The sequence below is a fragment of the Vulpes lagopus genome, chromosome 16 (genome assembly GCF_018345385.1).
Source record: "Vulpes lagopus strain Blue_001 chromosome 16, ASM1834538v1, whole genome shotgun sequence".
Taxonomy (NCBI): domain Eukaryota; kingdom Metazoa; phylum Chordata; class Mammalia; order Carnivora; family Canidae; genus Vulpes; species Vulpes lagopus.
Window position 1 is genome coordinate 54,441,107 of NC_054839.1, and position 19,911 is coordinate 54,461,017.

A 19,911-nucleotide genomic window follows, 5' to 3' on the forward strand; every position below is an offset into this window, starting at 1 on the left:
CACAAAGCATCCTTCTAAGAGTGTCGATGTTACTTGGGGGAACATATAATTATAACTGGGTCCTGGAATAACGTGACATTCTTTGTTATTTCCAAAGAGATTTGATAATCTCTGGAAATTCCAAAGAGATTTTTTATCCTTTCCAAAATGTATAGGGGATGACAAAGCCAGGTGTACATGAGGATCCACTTACACATCTAATCAGAAGGAACAACACACCAAAATAGGAAGCAACATTACTAATAAATAGCAGTCTGGGTTGTGCTACTATTTCTGCCTATATTTATCTCAAAAGGAACCTAGTCTTTATGTAATTGCAAATGATTTTTTAAATAAGAGTTACATCAAAGGGCAGCCTGGGTGGCTCAGTGATTTAGCACTGCCTTCAGCCCAGGGCGTGATCCTGGAGACCCGGGATCGAGTCCCACGTCGGGCTCCCTGCATGGAGCCTGCTTGCTTCTCCCTCTGCCTGTGTCTCTGCCTCTCTCTCTCTCTCAAATATTAAATAAAATCTTAAAAAAAAAAGAGTTACATCAAAAAGTTATTAGAACTAATAAAATTATTCTGTAAAGTCATAGGATACGAATTCAACAGACAAAAGTTAGTTGTATTTTTATACACTTAAAAAACAAATTATCTGAAAAAGAAATAAATAATTCTATTTACAATAGCCTCAAAAATAATATTTATAAATAAATTTAACCAAGGAGATGGAAAATTGAAAATTATAAGACATTGTTGAAAGAAATTGAAGACGACATAAATAAATGAAAAGAAATTCCTTGTTCATTGATTGGAAGATGCAATATTGTAAAGATACCACTACTCAAAGTTATCTATAGATTTAACACAATCCCTATCAAAATTTCAACAAGTATTTTTGGCAGAAATGGAAAAATTCCCTTTAAAATTTACAGAGAATCTTGAGGAACTTTGACTAGTCAAAACAATCTTGAAAAGAACAAAGTTAGAGGTCCAACACTCACCTATTTCTTTTTTTTTTTTTTTTTTTTTTCACTCACCTATTTCAAAATGATTTTATTAAGCTACCGTAATCAAAATAGTATGGTACTGGTACAAAGAAGGGCATATAGAAACAAATCCTTGGATACACAATTGAATGATTTTCAACAAGGGTACCTAGACCACACAATGGGGGGGAAAAGATGATCTCTTCCACAAATGGTGCTGGAAAACCTGTAATTCACATGCAAAAGAATGAAACTGGAAGCCTATGTTACACATTCACAGAAATTAACTCGAAATAGACGAAAGACTTAAATGTAAGACCTATAACTATAAAACTACTCAATGAACACACAAGGTGTAAAGTTTCTTGACCTTGGTTAGCAACAATTTTTTGAATATTGACCCAAAAGCACAAGCAACAAAAGCAAAAATCAACATCAGGCTAACAGTTTCTGCACAGCAAAAGAAACAATCAGCAAAATGAAAAAGCAACCTCTCTATTAAAAAAAAAAAAAAAAGCAACCAACAGAAAGTATCCATAATGTATAAGGAACTCATAAAGCTCAATAGCAAAAAAAAAAATAAAGATCTTATTAAAAATCTTACTAAAGAATTGAATAGACATTTTTCTAAGGAAGACATACAAATGGCAAACAGGCACATGAAAAGGGGCTCAAATTCATTGGTTATTGAGGAAATGCAAATTAAAATCACAATAAAATTACACCTGTTAGAATTGCTCTCATCAAAAACACAAGAGACAACAAGTGTTGGCAGGGATGTAGAGAAAAGAGAACCCTGGAGAACTGTTGGTGGGAATGTAAATTGGCATAGCCACAAAGGAAAAGAGTATGGAGATTCCTCAAGAAATTAAAAATAGTACTACTATATGATCCCGCAATTCCACTTATGGGCATTCATCTGAAGGAAATGTAATTACCATCTCGAAAAGCTATCTGCACCCCCATGTTCACTGCAGCATTATTCACAATAACCAAAACAGAGAGAAGCAACCTAAATGTCCATCAGTAAACAAAGAAAATGTGATATATATGCAAATAAATATATATTATATATTAATATATAAAAATACAAAATAGAATATAATAATAGAGTAGAATATATAAAAATATAAAATAGAATGTTAAAAATAGAAAATAGAACATTACTACACAAAAAATTGGTAATCATGTGAGGGGATATAATATTAACTAATCTTGTGGTAATTACTTCAAAATATATATGCATATCAAATAATCATGTTGCATACCTTAAATTTACATATGTTATACGTCAATAATATCTCAATAAAGTTGGGGAAGGAAGAAAAAAAAGAATCATATCTCTATGGAGTTTTACAACTTATAAACTAATTGGACATTATCACCTTTGATTCTTTTATTTATATATATATAACTATATATATATAACTATATACATATAACTATAACTATATATAACTATATAGATATTGTTTTGTATCTATAGTTCCAAAATGATGAAATTGATGCTTAAAAGATCTGTGTGACCACTACAAGGATATACAATGACTTGTTACAAAGCCAGGAACCAAACCTGGTCTTCTGATTCCCAGCCTAACACACTTTTGTTACACCAGCAATGTTTTCCTTATTTTCAATACTGGGCTAACTATACCTTGAACAATAATTAAGATTTCTAAGGTATTTTTTTTACAGGATTTTAGTTATTTATTCAAGAGAGACATAGAGAGAGAGAGAGAGGCAGAGACATAGGCAGAGGGAGAAACAGGCTCCATGCAGGGAGCCTGACATGGGACTTGATCCTGGGACTCCAGGATCATGCCCTGAACCTAAGGCAGACGCTTAACCGGTGAGCCACCTAGGCGTCCCGATTTCTAAGGTATTTTGAAAATGCAAAATAGCTTTATGTGTAACAAAAAATGATACATTTTAAAGGTATTTTTCAATACCAACCCAAGAGCCCAAATGTTAAAACGGTGTTTTCCTGTCTATAGGAAAATAGGTGTCTATAGGTCTATAGATGTCTTGCAATACTAACCTCTAAAAAATGAACCTAAAATAAACCTGAAACCCACTAATATTCCGAAGCTTTCCTAAGTAAAAAGAAGTTAGGATCAAGGAGAGAAGCTATAGAGGGAAACTGCTATTATTACAATATCACCTTAGTTGTGTTCCAATAATCACTCACAAAAAAACAACTGCCACCAGTAGTATACGTGTCTTCAACCATTGGTGTTCTCGACCCTTCCCTCTGTGCATTATACCTACCTTGGCTAATTTCACAGTGCTATACAATACTTCTTTGCATTATATATGGTACTCTATTTAGACATGTTGACTTCACTAATTAGTCTATAAATACTTGACTTTTACCCACTGCTTTGGTAAGTGAGATAATTGCGGAGGAAAGGCCAAAGCATTTATGGTCAATCAGATGACGAGAAAAGGAATATGGTCTTTCAGCTAAGTTAAGTGTAAAACATTATGTGGCAAGGCAGAAGCTATTAGCAGGATCAATATTTCTCCTAGTACCTTAATAAATCATTATATCAAAGCTCTGACACAGGATGGAGAAAATCTCAGTCTACCTCCATGGAAGCTTCCAAAATGGAAAATAAAATCCCATTTAAATTACAAAGACTTCATTGGTACACAAAGGCAACGACAAGTTACAAAACCAGTCTCCAAATTCTGGATGTGTTAAGACTTTTTGAATCATTAGTGCAAGAAGAAAAGAAGAAAGACAAAGAACACTGCTACTCTCTGGGATGCACATTTATAATTTGCAACTGGTAAATATGTATGAATCTGTTCCACTGCAGCTAGGGATGACATACTGCTTTATAGAGATAGCAGAGAGCAGAGAAATCAAAGTAGAGGAAGGTTCAGCAGTTATAACCCACCTCCTCCCACATTTAACAGTTTTCAATCTTCCCAAATCTCTCCTTACTTAAAATACTCTCCTTTGGGGATGGTTTCCTAAAATGAAAAGTACTTTAATGCCAATGGATGTTCAAAGCATAGCAAAAAGCATCCTGTGGTGAGCTCTAACTGTATCACGAGGTGTAAATAATAGTATTTTTTTTCTAAACCCTTAACTTCTCCCATTCTCTTTGATGATCCTTCCAGGAAAATAAGCAAGCAATTAAAAAAAGTTACTAGACTTAGTTGTCCAATTGCTTTAACTCTAGAACTCATTGCTTTTCTTTTCTAATATGTTTCAAAAGATGAAACGTTTTTGCAGTGATCGATATAGAGAACATGATGCTTTCCCTTAAAGAACACTATATTGTCTTATTTATAGAGGTGATAGTCAATATAGGCACAACTTTAACTCCACTACAGCTCTTACTTTATAGTTATAATGTTCAATTTAAAATATTTTTTCTTATAAGTTCATATTACTTTACTGTAACTCTTTCAATTTTTATAGCAAGTTAAAGCTAAGAACTCACAGGTCGCATGAGGAAATTTGTTTACAAAGGTCACAGCTGGCAAACTGGCAACAAATGAAAGCAAGTCTCTCTAACTTCTTTAAATATTTATTCATGATTGATGGAGTCTTTCTTTCATTCAACAAACACCAGACACTTAAATGTTAGACACAGGTTTGATGATAATTATATCAAAAGAAGTTCCCAGAAGGTTCTTCTACCCTCAAAGAGCTTGACAATTGAAGTGGATATATTAGGTACACAACACTTAAAAAAATGGCACTACAAGCTTTAAATTTTAATACAAAATAAGTTGACTGTCATGAGCACTGTATATAATTATGTGTCAAGGAAAGGCTACACTTCAGATCTGAAGCCCCTACTGGCAGGAGTTTTCAGGGAAGGGACTGGAGGAAGGGCGATGGGACACGGGCAAGACAGGATTCGAATAGGTGAAAAGGAAAATGACAAATATCCCAATCAGTAGGAGAAACAGCAACAAGGGGGTGACAACACATAGCCTGACACGAGAGCAACAGACGATTCCCACTACAGATCAGTGGTGGGTAAGGGAGAGAAGTCAACAACCACGGAAAGACAGTGTCAAGATTGCATGAACCTCAAAGTGGGAGGTGAAATGAACAGTCAGGAGAATGTTCACACCATCTCCAAGTCCAGGAACATTCGGGGTGTGGAAATTATAATGAAAGAATATCCTCTACGTAAGAGGCACATATGTAAGAGGCACATTCCATTCATGGCCAGAAGATGCTAGGGATAGATGGAATCTATAAAGAAATCTTTGGCTATCAGGCAATCTACTTTCTGTAGAAAATAGGCTTCAGAAGACCATGAGTAAGGTGCAATTTCAGGGAAGGGGCACTGGGAAGATGGACCTGATAGAAGAAACTCCCTGACAAAAATAGAAACGAGCATATGGGAGAAGACCTCCTGTCTGGGAGGGCTTTCATGTTCCGAGGGGACAAAGATGGCAGAGACAGAGCGCCTGTGGCTTTGACTGATCTTCTGGTTCTGAGTGGGATCTGGTGCCATGCAGGTTCAGGAGCTTCACTGGGTGCTAGAGAAAAAGCACCCTACTCTGACCTCACCCGTCACTGGCAAGTATAATATCCTAAGATACCTTTCAGTTAATCCTGCTAGGTTCTAGCAGCTTAAGGAGTTGGGCTGAAAGCAGATTTGTTTTATAGCTCAAAGTAGGAAAAAAAAAAAAAAAACAGGAATGGTGAGACATAAAGTATAGGGAGATTTGTTGCTCAGAAGGTCATAGCTGATGGGGCCTATACGACCAGCTAGAACTGAAAGTCATCCACACTCACACACATGTCCTGCCTGCTGGAGCTTAAGCAAATCTAGGCCCAGTACCCCACAGTGGTAAACCATGACAAGGAGAGGAATCGGTGTGTGTGGGGGGTCTCCTCCATAAGAGCTGCACGTGAGCCTATGTTACCTGGAAGGGCTGCCTCTGTGGTACATTCTGAGAGTTGGCATTGGGTGGGGGGAGAACCAACATGGTGCCAAGTTGTCAAGAAGGCAGCATCTGCCAATGTAGGCACCTCTGGGCAGGACAAGAAACCTCTCTGTTAGGCTGCTAGTGGGCAGCTGCCCTTTCCTTTCTCCATAAGCACCTCTCTGACCTGTGTCAGTTCTTCAGCAGAGAGGCCACCAGCTGTGGTGTTGATGACGGGGCTTGACTGGCTGGAAGAATTTTGCAGTCTCCACCGGGAACTATTCTTCTGGGTGTCCTTGCTCAAGTGGCAGTTAGTTTGAAAATAATTAGCCGGCTGCCCACTTCCTTTGAGGTGTAGCAAGGCTCGGTGGGCTACTGGGATGGGCAAAGATTCCAGGACAACACTGAAGGAGCCAGAATGTTTCCAGGACAGGTCCGGGTTTGGGTTGGCATTAAGGCGGGGGTGGGGGTCCAGCGTTTCTATCCCAGATTGCAACAAGTTAGTCTCTGATATGACTTAGTTGCCCTGCCAGGTTTTCATTTATCCATATTTGTCTCTATGATAAGGAGACACTTCCACCTTTCAATGCCAAATAGGCCAGAGGATTCATTATTTTTCATTCTTTTTCTCCCCCCGCCCCACTCTTCCAGGTGAAGGGTAAAATGCAACACTACGGCAAATTATAGATGAGAAATCTACAAAAGATACAAAGATGAAAGGAAAGTAGATTTTTATAAGAAACCTATTGAACTTGTTTTTAAAAAATATTTTCATGTAGCACACTTTTTTTTTTTTTTTTTTTTTACCAGTTGGCCAATATGGTCTTGGGGACGGAGAGAGATATCTTTCTGGTAAGACTATTTTTTTCCTGACACTTGATTGTCTACTTCTAGCCTCAAACTACACTCACTTTGTCCGCTTAAAGAAGGCAACAGCAACATGAGAAAATACATCTCCTTTTCCAGTCTCTCTATCCTTTGACCCTCTTTCTTCTATAAACCATTTGGCTTCCACAACAAAAAAAGGTACCACAAACAGGGAGAAAATATGTTCCTAGGGACTTTCTTAGTTCATTGCACCACTCACTCAGCTAAATCTGGCAAACTCACACACATCTGGTCTACTGGCAAGTCTCAGTAGAATTCAGCTGTGCCTGCACAAGGACACAGGGATAACATTAAGTCAGACACGCCCTCTCGCTTGCTAATTCCTCAAATGTGCAAGGGTCAGAGGCCACAAAAATAGCCCCTGCAAACACATGCACCCTTACTTGGCGTTTTTATAATGTTTTCTTTCCTCCCTCATTATCAGTGTCTAATTCGCTTCCTTAAAACGATTTTTGTCCTTTGGCTCTTTAGAAAAAGCACTGGAATCCAGTATTCTGTGCACAACCTTACTTTCCACACAACATGGAAAAGAGCACAAGATTCAAGGGGACTTTAAATCTATGGACTCAAAACCCATCGCAGATTCTATAGATTTAGGCCTCACTGTCTCTCAGGCAATGGAGGCGATTTCTGAAAAGGAGACTTATTTAAATATGTTTCCTTTAATGCTCGTGGGGTGTATATAAATTATCCCGAATCATACATTGCCAAAATGTGAAAAGCAGTACCAGGACCACAGGTGCAGAGAATGTGTGGAATTTTCTCCTTCACATCAGTTGTCCAAGGTAATACAGCAGAAAAGGAACCACCCAGGACAGCGGTGGAAAAGTCATGGAGGAAGACAGCAAAATGTATGGTATTTATAATTTACAACAAAGAAAACTTTAATTTCTAACAGGAATTAGAACATGCTAGGAGCATGCGACCCCAAGGAAAATTATCTAATTGTCCAGGCTCACTAACTTTATAGAAATGCCAAAACATATTCTCTATACTCTAGGGTTTTTTGTTTTTTCTAAAAATCATATGAGTGAAGCAAAAGTTTTAATGTGTTCAAAAGACTAAGCAAGAAATGTAGGCTTGCCTCCCACGACAGTTCCACTTCGTAGAGCTAAGAACCATATACAGTTTAACGCACAGCCCATGCATGTAAAAGCATGGATAGCTGCATATTTATACCTGTTGCCTATTTGCTGGTACAGGCTTAAACTACAGGAAACATGCTGTCTTATTCAAATGCGCTCAACTATATATAAAACTCCAGCAGCACTGTTCTGTATCTTTGGCACAGATTGACTTGCTTTTTTTTATTTTTTAAATGGCTACATTGCATCCTATTGAACAGGTCACTATAATACCTGTGTACCAATTGGTGTATTTTTAGGCTACTTCCAAGTTTTACATGTTATAAAAGAAGATGCAGTATGCTTCTCTATAGGGGTAGCTACATACTTTGCATAGACAGAACTAAAACTCCTCCAAAATATGTTTTGCCAATCTACACTCCTAGCAGCGTGAACGCTCCTATCACTGGATAGTACCAGCCACTTAAATTGTTTTCGATCCACAAGCGAAAAGTACTACCTTATTTTTTTCTTCTTTCATCATTAACAAAGCCATGTTTCTAAGAAGCCACTGTATTGTTCTTTGAACTGACTATTCATACTCTTATTTTCTTCCACTGGGGTGTTATGGTTAATTGATTGATACAAATGAGCCACTTGTCTTAGCAAGGAAATTAGCTCAAGAATACTTTCTCTAATTTTTCATTTGTTTCTTGACTTTGCTTTTGTGTCTTCCAGAAAAGATGATATTTTAAACAATATATCCACAGGCAACTGTAAAACATAGGAGTTTTACTGGACTCCCCCTAGCACACAAAGAACATCAGGGCATGAACCCAGCCAACAGTGAGTTCATCTGTACTCGGGGGAGCCAGCAACAAGGTGCAAATGCTGACACCCGTTCCCCACAGCGCTCCTCAAACTTGATCGTTGCATTACCCAGAGCCAGTTAACCTCTCAGGGCTCACATTCCTTACCCATAAGATACAGACGGGTTTACAGTGTGTCAGAATTAGAGCAGCTACATTGCAGGACTGCTGGAGGGTAAAAGGAGTCACTCAGTAGAGCAATGCCTGGCACATGGCCAGTTTTAAATGAACATGGCCCCAAATAATAATTAATACAGAAAGCAATATAAGTGAGAGTGTGAGAAGGTCCAGTAGGCCTTACTCACATACTACGTGACCACAGAAATGGGGGTCCTAAAGGAGCAGTCCAGGAATGCAGCTAGGAAAAGGCAGGACGTGAGCAGGATGGCCTAGGATGAGCAAAGACCATGTGTGCCCCACAGGTGGGGAAGGGCCGTAAGAGCCCACTACGTCACCCCAGTGACAACGAGCCTGTTGGTGTGAGGATAACAGAGGCTTGCGTCTGGACAGGGGGAAGAAATAACTTTAAAGACATGGACTACAATAAAGCATCGACCATCTCTCAAACATCTCCACTCTGTTTATTTAAAGAAGAAAATGTTTACTTCTTCTTTGTGCTCCACTCATAAACTGAATCCGCTGTTAGCAACAGAAGTAGGGCTCATCCCTAACTTAAGAAAGGAGAGTTGAGTTTCAACCGTGTATTCCTAAGGCGGGGATCTGAAAAGAGAACACCTGGCCTACAGAAACCCTGTTGTAGATGATGGAGAACTTTCCAGGCCGGTCCCTGCAGCCCCAGACTATGAACACTGCCAAGGCAGAGATGGCACGCTAGCACCCGTCTCGTTCCCTCCTTCCTTCCTCCGTTCGTCCATCCCACTTCTGACGAATGCCTACCGCCAGGGCCTCACTGTGCTAAGAGAGGGTGACTGTCGTGAGCCCAGAGAAGCCAGGGGTCCACTCTCCTGAGGCTTGTCCTTCAGTGTGGGAAGGGTGGTGGCAAAGGCCACAGAGCATAAGAAGGAACAAACAGAAGAATGACTTTACTTCACACCATGAAAAAGTGCTACAAAGAGGGTGAAAGCGACTATGGTCAATGGGGCAGAGGGCCGCTCCATGTGGAAGGAGGTGACATCTAGATGATACCCAAATGATGAGACAGGAGGTAAGTGGCAGGAACTTCCAGGCAGAGAGAACAGTGAAAAAGAAGCTGCTGAGGCTGGAGAAGCTTGGGGCGTTCATAGAACAAAAAGGCGGCCAGTGAGCCTGGAGGGGGGCGGGTGGGGGTTGGGAAGCCAGAGGCAATGCTTTCCTAATAAAAAGAAATTCTGAATTCCAGCTTCAGACTTTAAATGCACACCTCCTCCTCCCTTCTGCGGGCTGCAGTTTTTGTTGGCAGAGCCTGCCAGAGGTTTAGCAGCTCCTCAGCTGTTGCCAGAGAACGCAGGAGGTTGGGGACCGTCGAAGCTCCCATGGCCTAAAGCCCTGGGGCCCAAAGAGCATGGTGGGAGGAGAGTGAAGGGCTTGGCTGAGCCAAGGGGAACAAGGGGTAGTAGCTCCAGTACCGACAAAGACGCTCCCGGGAGTGAGGGTCGGGGCCCTCAGTCCATCTCCAGCAGAACTGTAGTGTAACTTGTTTAGTTAGGGGAAGATTTCCGCCCAGTGCATACCTGTTTTGTCTGTGAACTTCCAAATTAGCATTTCAGACAGAGTTGGGGACAGCAGAATTTCCAAAGCTGAGCTATATGCCAACTGTGACCAAGGGAACTAAGACCATTGCTGGCTTACCGCTGACCTTTTGAGAGTTATAAGAGGAAAAACAAAACAGCAAACCTATGCCATCCTAGTAAAAGTCCCTTAGGATCACTCTGAAAAGCAAAACAAAACCACTGAAGGATGGAAAATGAGTCTCACCTACCATGATAATTTTTCCAGAGGTTTTTCTATTTTATTTGTTGGCCTCATTTTTAAATGCTTAATCTTTATAATCACCAGGCATATTATAGTATCAAAGTAACTTGTGACTGATGATAAGTAAGAATAGGAAATTTTATAAATGATTGTTTTTCGAAGCCACATTTCAACTAAATATTTTTGCTACTAAAATGATGCATTCTTATACAAATGTTGACTATAAAAAAAAAACCAAATGTTGACTATAATGAAGTTGCTCTGGAGAGTTGAGGTTTACATTTTTTTTTTCTCACTTCTTATTTTTTTAGCCTGGATTAAGAAGCCAGTTTATATTTGACACTAGATTTCTTTATTCATAAAATAATGTGACCAAATTTCTCTATGAGATCATACTGTTTTTTTTTTAAATGGATGATTATTCCATAGTCATAATGAACCTACCACAACCATCAGTGTAGAGGTCAAAGAACTTTATAGTTATCCCATCACATTAATTCTATTCTATTACTATTTCTAAGGAAGACAAACACCCACGGTAATAAATGTATTTTATTTCTGGGTTTGGAATATACAAATTGTTATTCTCAGTGGCAACAGGATATCCATCTTCTGCTAGAATGTGATTTTTTTGAGGGGTGCCTGGGTGCCTCGGCTGGTAAAGCATTTGCCTTTGGCTCAGGTCATGATCTCAGGGTCCTGGTACTGAGCCCTGCGTGGAGCTCCCAGCTCAACGGGGATCTTGCTTCTCCTTTTCCCTCTCCCCCTCCCCTGCTAGCTCTCTTCTCACTATCTCTCTCTCAAATAAGTAAATAAAATCTTTTTTTAAAATGTGGCTTCTTTGTTAAAGTCCTTTTATCTGAAGCAATACAGAAGGAATATTGGTTATTTGAGGAATAAATTATTATTTCTGAAAGACAAAGATCTAAGAACTCTAAGAACTTAGTTATTATCTGGACTGGCATCATTTGATAGTAAAATGATTATAAGACATTGTGTCCACTCTCAGAAGAGAAGGTATAGATCTCTGAAAAGCTTAATAACTTACTGAACGGTGCTTGTGTTCTAAATCAGGTGAATTCAAATGTTCACATGTGTAAAAATGATTTTCAAATTATAAAGTACTGTAAAATGCAAGGGCATGCCATTATTATTACCGAAGTTATTTTATTACGCCAATCATTATGATGAAAATCCGGTCATTATCTGTTCAGTGATCAGGCTCAGAACTTCTTAAATAAAAATATGTGGGACAGTCCACCCTCCTGACAGTCGAGACAGCCAATGGAAAATGTTATTTCATCCAATAAATCAATTTGTGTCTTCATAACCTGAACAAAGTACCTTGTGTCAGTTTCTGATTGGTCTTTCCAGGAACTCTTTAAAACTCACTGGAACGGATGGAAAGAAAAATACAACTAACACCTGATAGCATAATTAGTGGCCTGAAAGTCTGGAGCAAAAACCATATTATAGCCAAACCTTTATCCGGAAGATCAGTACCAGGGCATATTCCTTACACTCCACTCTTCAGACAATGTCAACATCAAGTGCTTTTCCCCATATCACTTTCCACTTCTATTATTGTTTAAAATCATGTCCTCTTCAGTCCAGAGTTCTATCACTTTTATCTGTCCTTTATATGAGTTTTAAATGTTTATATGCTTCAAAATGGACACAATTATGTCCATTAAGTCAAAAAAAGATTAAAGTTGATTAAGATAATAAACATAATTCCTAGAATTAATTTTACCCTGGTCTAGACATAGCCCAGTTATTCATTTGTATATACTTAAGAAAAATAGGAAAAGGAGAATCATAAATGCCCCTAATTTAGAGCACAGAAACAGGTAGAGAGGGATAGCAACCTTGCAGAGGAGGAATGAGTACCTAACCTACATGTCTGCTCTGCTCCCTTCCCACATTCAGAGCTGCAAGGAAGAAAAACAGAATTTATACAGTAAGATTTGTAAATCATGATAACATGAGTCAGGGTACAATTATGTAACTTTAAACATCATTGAATTTAACAAGATAGAAACCCAGAGCTTGATACTTATTGAATTACTTACATGCCTTTTCCTGGTTTCTTGTTTACAATAAATTTTATGGGAGGATATTTCAATTTGTGACTTCTAGTCAGTCTGTTCTCTAATGAGAATACAGCCTGTTTGGGGCTTTAAAGCTTTCTGACATTAAAACTTTGGGTCTCTAAAAGCCCCAGAAAAGGCTTCCCTGCTATAAAAATGTTGATCTGCTGTACTTTCAAAACATAATATGAAAACCCCGAAGTGACAGATCTTTCTTTGTGATAGAATAACACTTTTTTTCCCCAAACCTTTGACAATTGGCACTATTATTTATAAACTTGAGTTACATCAGATAGTATATGGCTACAGCCCCAGTATTTTGACCAGAAGTGTCAGATAAAGGCTTTGCCTCAAAAGGATAATCCAGAAGCCATTTCCTCCTTCCCTGACCTGCATGAAGCCTTCCCAAACAGCTGCAGGTAGCGCACTGTCCATGGAGAATGACATATGCGAAGAACGCCCAATATATGAAATACAACCTCAACTTTTAACAATGAAGAGCTGTCCTCAGCAAACATGTCAGGGTGCCTTTGGCAGAAAGTCAGAGGCTCTTCTGGCCATTTCTGTCACCAAGAAAGGGAAAAAATCACACTTTAACCAAACCAATGTCAGTATGATAACCTCCTCCCAAAAATGCTGTGTTAGATCTGCTCGTCCTACTTAAGCTTCGATGGGTCAGGTCAAAACACAAGTTGAGAGAGGAGAGTGCAACACAAATAAGAAAGAACCTTGTTCCTAAAATAATGGACCCGGATGGTTACCAATCGAGCCATAGTCACTCTCTCACCCAGAGCAAGTCCTAAAACTTGTGTTTTTCTGGGTCTGCCAAAATTCAAGTTCCTCCATTAATCTGTTGATTTCGGTCCATTAGTATAATTATTATTTTCATCTCTGCAATCATTAAGTTTTTGAAACTCATTGTATGGATGAGACTAGACAGAGAAAGGCAAACAGACTTCATTTTGAAAGCCAGTTTTGATCTATTAGCAGTGGTTGGCTGTCTGAACTGAGAGCAATTCTGAGGCTGGTATGATGGGAAAGTTGCAATCTAATGATTTCATGCTGTCCGTTAGGGATGCAGGTCTGTCAAATGCCCAGCACATGCAGGTAATCAATAAATGTTTAGTGAAACAATGATTTTATGCAATGTGGCTGCGGTCTCTTTGTAGGAGAAGCTTAACACACACACACACACACACACACACACACACACACACACAGGTAACAATAAATAGCGATATGCCCTTAAGTATAAATGCATCCCTTCATTTATTCATCCACTCACTTAACCTTTCATCTGGAAGACTTCAGTAGTTCCTTAAGGAGCCTTCCTGTCTACATTGTCACCCCTTTCTAAGCCACACTGCTATTAAAATGACCTTTTTCTATAGCGGTATTAGATCATGCTTGCCCTTCTCATTCCTACTTCTTCATTCTCATTGGGCTCTCTTATGAAGTATACCAAACAAGCATATATATATAAAAAAAAACACCCAGCCATAGCAGACAGGTAAATAAATTGGGTGGATGGATGGATGGCTGAGGAGGCGGGGTTGGGGAGCATGGAGAGATAGATATATAGAGGACCCCAGATAGTCAACCAGGACCTTCATTAATCAATTTACCAATTATTCCCTGTTTTCTGTTTTCCTGAATTCCCTTTGCTTAGGCTCACAGATCTTCTTAAAAGCTCTGATTTCATTATAACCCCCAGGCTTGAGTAAAACATACTTCCAGGAAAAAAAAAAAAGAGTTCCCTGGCATTTCTGCATGGAGAGGCATATTGAAACAATGCCTCTTCCTTTATGAAAATCTTTTACACGAGGTATAAAGGGCAAGCTCCTTAGCAGTGCACAAACCATCCTTCTCCATCTGGCCTTGGCAGCTCTGGGTGAGCTTCATCTGCTGCCAATCCTCATTCCCTAAGAGTGAGCCCCTCATAGCTCCCTGACCACATCATGATGTTTACAGTTCCAGGTCCTTTTACAGGGTGTTTTTTTTTTTTTTCTCTTGTTTGTCTGCTTGACAAACTCCAGCTTGGCTCCAGAAACCCAGTTCGCAAATTATCCTACACCACACCCTGGAAAAAGCTAGTCATTCCCTTCTTTAGGTTAGCTCTTTACCTCTCCCATAAATACTTCATTATTGCACCAGTCACGTGCTTTGTTAATGCGTTTAAATTAATATCTGAGAGCTGGTTGAGAGCAGGAACTTTGTCTTAATTTATCTCTGTTTTCTTAGTACCCAACACAGTTTAGGACACATTGAATATAACTGAGGATACCTTCAAGGTTTTTGGTTTAGGAGGCAAAGTGAATGGTAATGACATTAACCAAGAGATGGGATGAAAAACAGAAGCAGATTGTCTTCTGAGATGTGATTTGTTTCATTTGGAGATGTCTAAATTTTAAAGCCCCAATAAGATGTGCTGCAGAAGGAACTAGAGAGTCAGGAAGTCTGCACCTAGAGCTGAAGAAAGGGGTGGGAGCTGAAGCTAGTGCAAGCCACAGATGGATAAAGAGGACCTAAGAAAAGACATAGAGGCGAGGAAAGAATTCTGCAGGAATGCTTTGGAGGGTAAGATATCGAGGAAACTAGAGGACTTCACGAAGCCAAAGGCATTGGTAAATTAAAATAAGAAAGGATATCAATTATGTTAGTGTCTCATAATGAGTGAGGGGATGAAAACCAAACACAGATGGTGGGTTGGACAACTGAGAGGGAAAGAGTACAGGGAAAAGTGAGACATCACAGGAAATAATTTCAGCAGAGGGAAAAGACCAGGAAAAACCAGACTACAGTTGGTCAGAGTGAATGAGTGTCTTTCATCCAGACTCAATACAGAGTCCAGGAGTCTGGAAGCAGGATGGCTTGAGCAGGAAGCCATCAGTGGCTGCCTGGGTGGGCAGCAGAGGGAAAGAGAGATGGAGAAGCCTGGAGGGAAGGAATTAGCAAATGAGCAAAGCGGGAAGGATTTTACTCTTCCCACTGGAACATTTTATATATTTTATATTTTGGGCAAGATATCCTTAAGACAATGGTTCCATAATTCCTATTGGGGAGCTTGTCCAGCTCATCATCCTCTTCCCTTAAAGTCATAGGAGGCATGGGACCTACTATTTTGTCATGCTTTCAATAGCCAGCCATGGCAGAGGGGGGCAGAGGCTGTCTAGCTCTGCCTGTACTTGAGGGGTCAGCTTATATCAGACGGGCTGTATTAAGAAATCCATGTGGTCTTAGATGTAAGCCATATTCTCCAATCCAGCAGTCCTGGTAGTAGGTGAGCTCTATGCGAGCTCCATTCATCTAACTCCCGTTTGTTTCTCAACTAGATCTGAACTCAAGGGGGAAAATCCACACCTTTCAAGGAGATTACTAAAGAAGAGATAAGAAATTCAAGGCCTTCAACTCCTTGAGATTTGAAGGGGTGGAAGCGGGTAATCTCTGAAATACCCTTCAGCAACCTCTCAACATTTGATTGTACATATGCGTATCAGACAAGTAGGAGGAACCATGAGTCAGAAACATCTCAAATGCAAGAAAAAGGGGAGTATTTCAAGTAGAAGCACGTGGTCTGCAGCGTAACACAGCAGTAAAGTCTCCTGGGACGAAGACAGGTTAGGAGAACATAGGGTACCTTATCAAGAGCCTTCTCTGAGAAAGAAATCACTACAATGAAGATGTATATGTATAAATAAAATAAATAAGTTGTATTTATACAAATAAAATGTATCTGTACTGATAGACATACAAAGATACAAACAAAAAAAATTTAAAAATACGAAGCAAGCTAGAGAAAATTCTAATTCCGCCAGCTGGAATTCTATACTTATATAGGCTTCTTCCTCAACTAGATTATATGACTTTGAACCTTTGCACCTAAGTTTTCCCCGAGAAAAAAGAAGTAGCTACAAAATGCTTAAAAGGAAATGCTAAAAACTATTTGGTTTAAACAACAGGACAGAGGCTTTCTAACCAATCTGAAGATCGTCAAATATTATTTTGCTCTCTTGTTTCTCAGAAGCTCTGAGACCTTTCCAGTTGCAACATTCCATAGACCAGGAGCTGAGGGGAGGATGGTCTCTGGGCTCTGAGCTCAATGAAAGCAATGATGATCCAAGGTGGGTCACTGCACTCCTGGTTTAAGGACTAACGGATTTTACCGGATTCATCAGTGAGCACCTTAGGGAACAGAGTCGAGAGAGCAGTTTTTTGTTTTGTTTTGTTTTATCAGTTTCTTTCTCTTTTTTCCCTACTGCTGCTGAAACTGAAATCTCACTCAGCCTTGTCTTGAATTCTTGCACAGGAAATCTCTGCTCACCTGCCTTTTGAGACCAGGGTCTCCAGCAGGCACTCTCCAGAGGCAGAGGTAAGATGTGTTCCATGCAGTGCAATCAGTTGCTATGTGTTCCATTGTGGCAACCAGGATTCACAAGGGCAAAGCTGATCCACCACAGCTTTCAGCTATAATCCCCCTGGAATCTGGCCCTGCTGTTAGAGGGATAATTATCTGGTTATCCCTGAGGCCAGTTCTTACAGTTTTCACATAAAAATCACCTCTTGCATAAGACTTGAAATTTAAAATCATCCCCTCACAGATATCACTGAGTCACTCCATTACCTTTGGGACAGATATAAATTATGCATTCTTTGATTCTCTTTAAAATTTTAGAGGCACATGGGGACAGAGAAGGATCTCATTGGTACTAAAAAATATAAGGCATTCCAGAAAGAAACAATAACTTGTGTGACATTAACTGCTACTAGTGATCCAAAGGCTCCCTGCTTGGTCAAGGAAATCACATAAAGCATGAAAAACTAACAGCAGGCTTGCATGCTAATGAGTGCTGGTGACAAGGACTCATTGAATGTCACTGCTTCATGTCCTCATGCTGCTCATTTTTCTTATCTCAGTGACTTCTCCTTTCACAAGACTGATGTACCCCTATGAATTAGCATCCTTCTGGGTGTCTGCAACCAAGAAGGCACTCAGGAATGTCTGTGCGTGAACCCCTGTGCGCTCTTAACGCCTCTCCCTTCCCTCCAGTTCCACTCCTCTTTAATATTGAGAGAATTATTTGTACCATGGAAATGGTGTTGTATGAATCCTCTGCAGCTAGTTTGGTTTTTCCCTCTAGATGCTGCCAAGGCTTCCTATCATACATGTATTCATATTTCAAAGAGGGTGTGACATTTTCATAATTAGCATGAATAAAATGCAATGGCTGTCACCACAAGAATAAAGAAATTTGTGTGCTCTCAGGCTCTGCTGCTACGACGACCTATTTCACACCAGCATCTGTTCAGTACTGATGAACTATTCCAGATGCAAGCTCACAACACGGCCCTGCAGGTATGTTACCCACACAGCCATGGCCACAGATGTTTCATTCCATGGTCCACACTCAATATTAACCTCAGTTTAAAATTTTTTTTTAAAAAAATATTAACCTCACTTTTTTTCCCATTTTTATTTCAATAAAGGAACATTCCTTAAAGATTCAAACCCACAGCATACTATTTGTCTCAAATGCCTGATAACTTTAGGACAAATAAAAGAACGGCATCCCCCCTAAAAAAAAAAAAATCAGTCTTGCCACAGAAGTTACTTCGATTGCTTGGTTCTTACAGCTGCCGCTGAGAGTTTGAGGAGTTCTCTGACTTATGGGAAAAGTGAGACAAACTTCAGTATCCTCCTTTAAAGGCTTTCCTGAAGCAAAATGCACCGAGCAATATTAATTTTTCAAGCTAAAAATCAGAGGTATTTGAAAACTATCGTTCCCCCCTAACAAGAAAGAAAATCGCTGTTGAGAGGCTAAAAAGTGTACCACTGTCACCAAAACATATGCCAATTCTACACAAAATGCCTTTAAGCCCTTGACCTAATGAAGTTAGTGACAGGATACGGATGACTAGAACAGAAAACAAAACTCAGAAAGAATTTTGTTCACGAACTGCCATATTTCTCCTGTCATTTAACCAATTTCCCCCCTCAAAATTAGAACATGGACTGCAAATCTTCGTGGCTAATGCTGCATATGACAGGCTAAGTGCTATTTAAAATGTAATGTTACATGTGACAATCTGATAGGGGAAAACAAGAGCGCATGTGAGGGACTTTTCAGATAGGTAGGGGTCTCAAAAGGTTATAAAGATGCCATTCAAGACAGTGAACCACAAAATGGCTTTTCCCATCCAATTAGAAAACATGCAATATTGTCACCAAGTCCTGCAAATGCAAGAATCCTTTCAGCCTGAGCACTCACTGGCAGATTCCCACTCTAATAACTTGACCTCCAACGTATAATACATCACTTTCTACTAAAATTAATATTTTGGGCTAAAATCAGTGCTTAGAAGACATTCATGAAAATGATTTAATGCGTGCATCATGCATGCTATTTCCAAAGTTCTTAATCTTTGTAATTCACTATAAACCAGAATCATGGGAGGTGGAAGGACACTCAAGAGTGGTAACACTTCTCCTGTTGACTAAAACATACACCTTCATTTTCAACTGTAATCCCAGCCAGGGCATCTGTGCTATTTAAACACTGTCATGGTTGAGTTCTCAGCAAAGAGAAACTACTGGTTTCCCACAAACATACTTCATCATAGTAGGGGACTTTCTCCCTCAAGAATCACTGCATGGATATTTATACAGATTCATGACAGAGACATAGGGTGTAGAAAATCGAGGTTATTCAAGATTCCTCCACAATGACTGGCCACCATACTGGGAAGCACTTAACTACATTATGCGTTCACCTACTTAAATGCTCTAGAAACTAGATACCATATTGAAATGTGATAGAAAGGGAAATGGGCCAGGTAAAGCTGTATGTTCTTTCTCCTTCTGCGAAGTAGGGTCTGAAAATAGAGGCAAGACTGAAAGTTTGCCAAACCTACGCTGTTTGCATAGAACAAACCAGGTGAATCGTGGGTAACCGCACTACTGCTGTGTTCTCCCCCCACCCCCGACCCTGCCCTCTAAAAATGGAAAAATATATCAGCTACTCTCTGGACAGACACGAGTGCCATAGAAGATTTCAGTAGGCAATATTCAGTCCACATCTTCCAGCCATCTAAAAATCAGCTTTATTCAACTGTTCCTAAGAAGCGCCTCCGCCTTCCTGTTGAACCATCAATCTTTAAACTCTTCTGGAGAGGCTCACATTATAGGGTGCTTTTACACTGTGGTTACTAGCAAGTCACC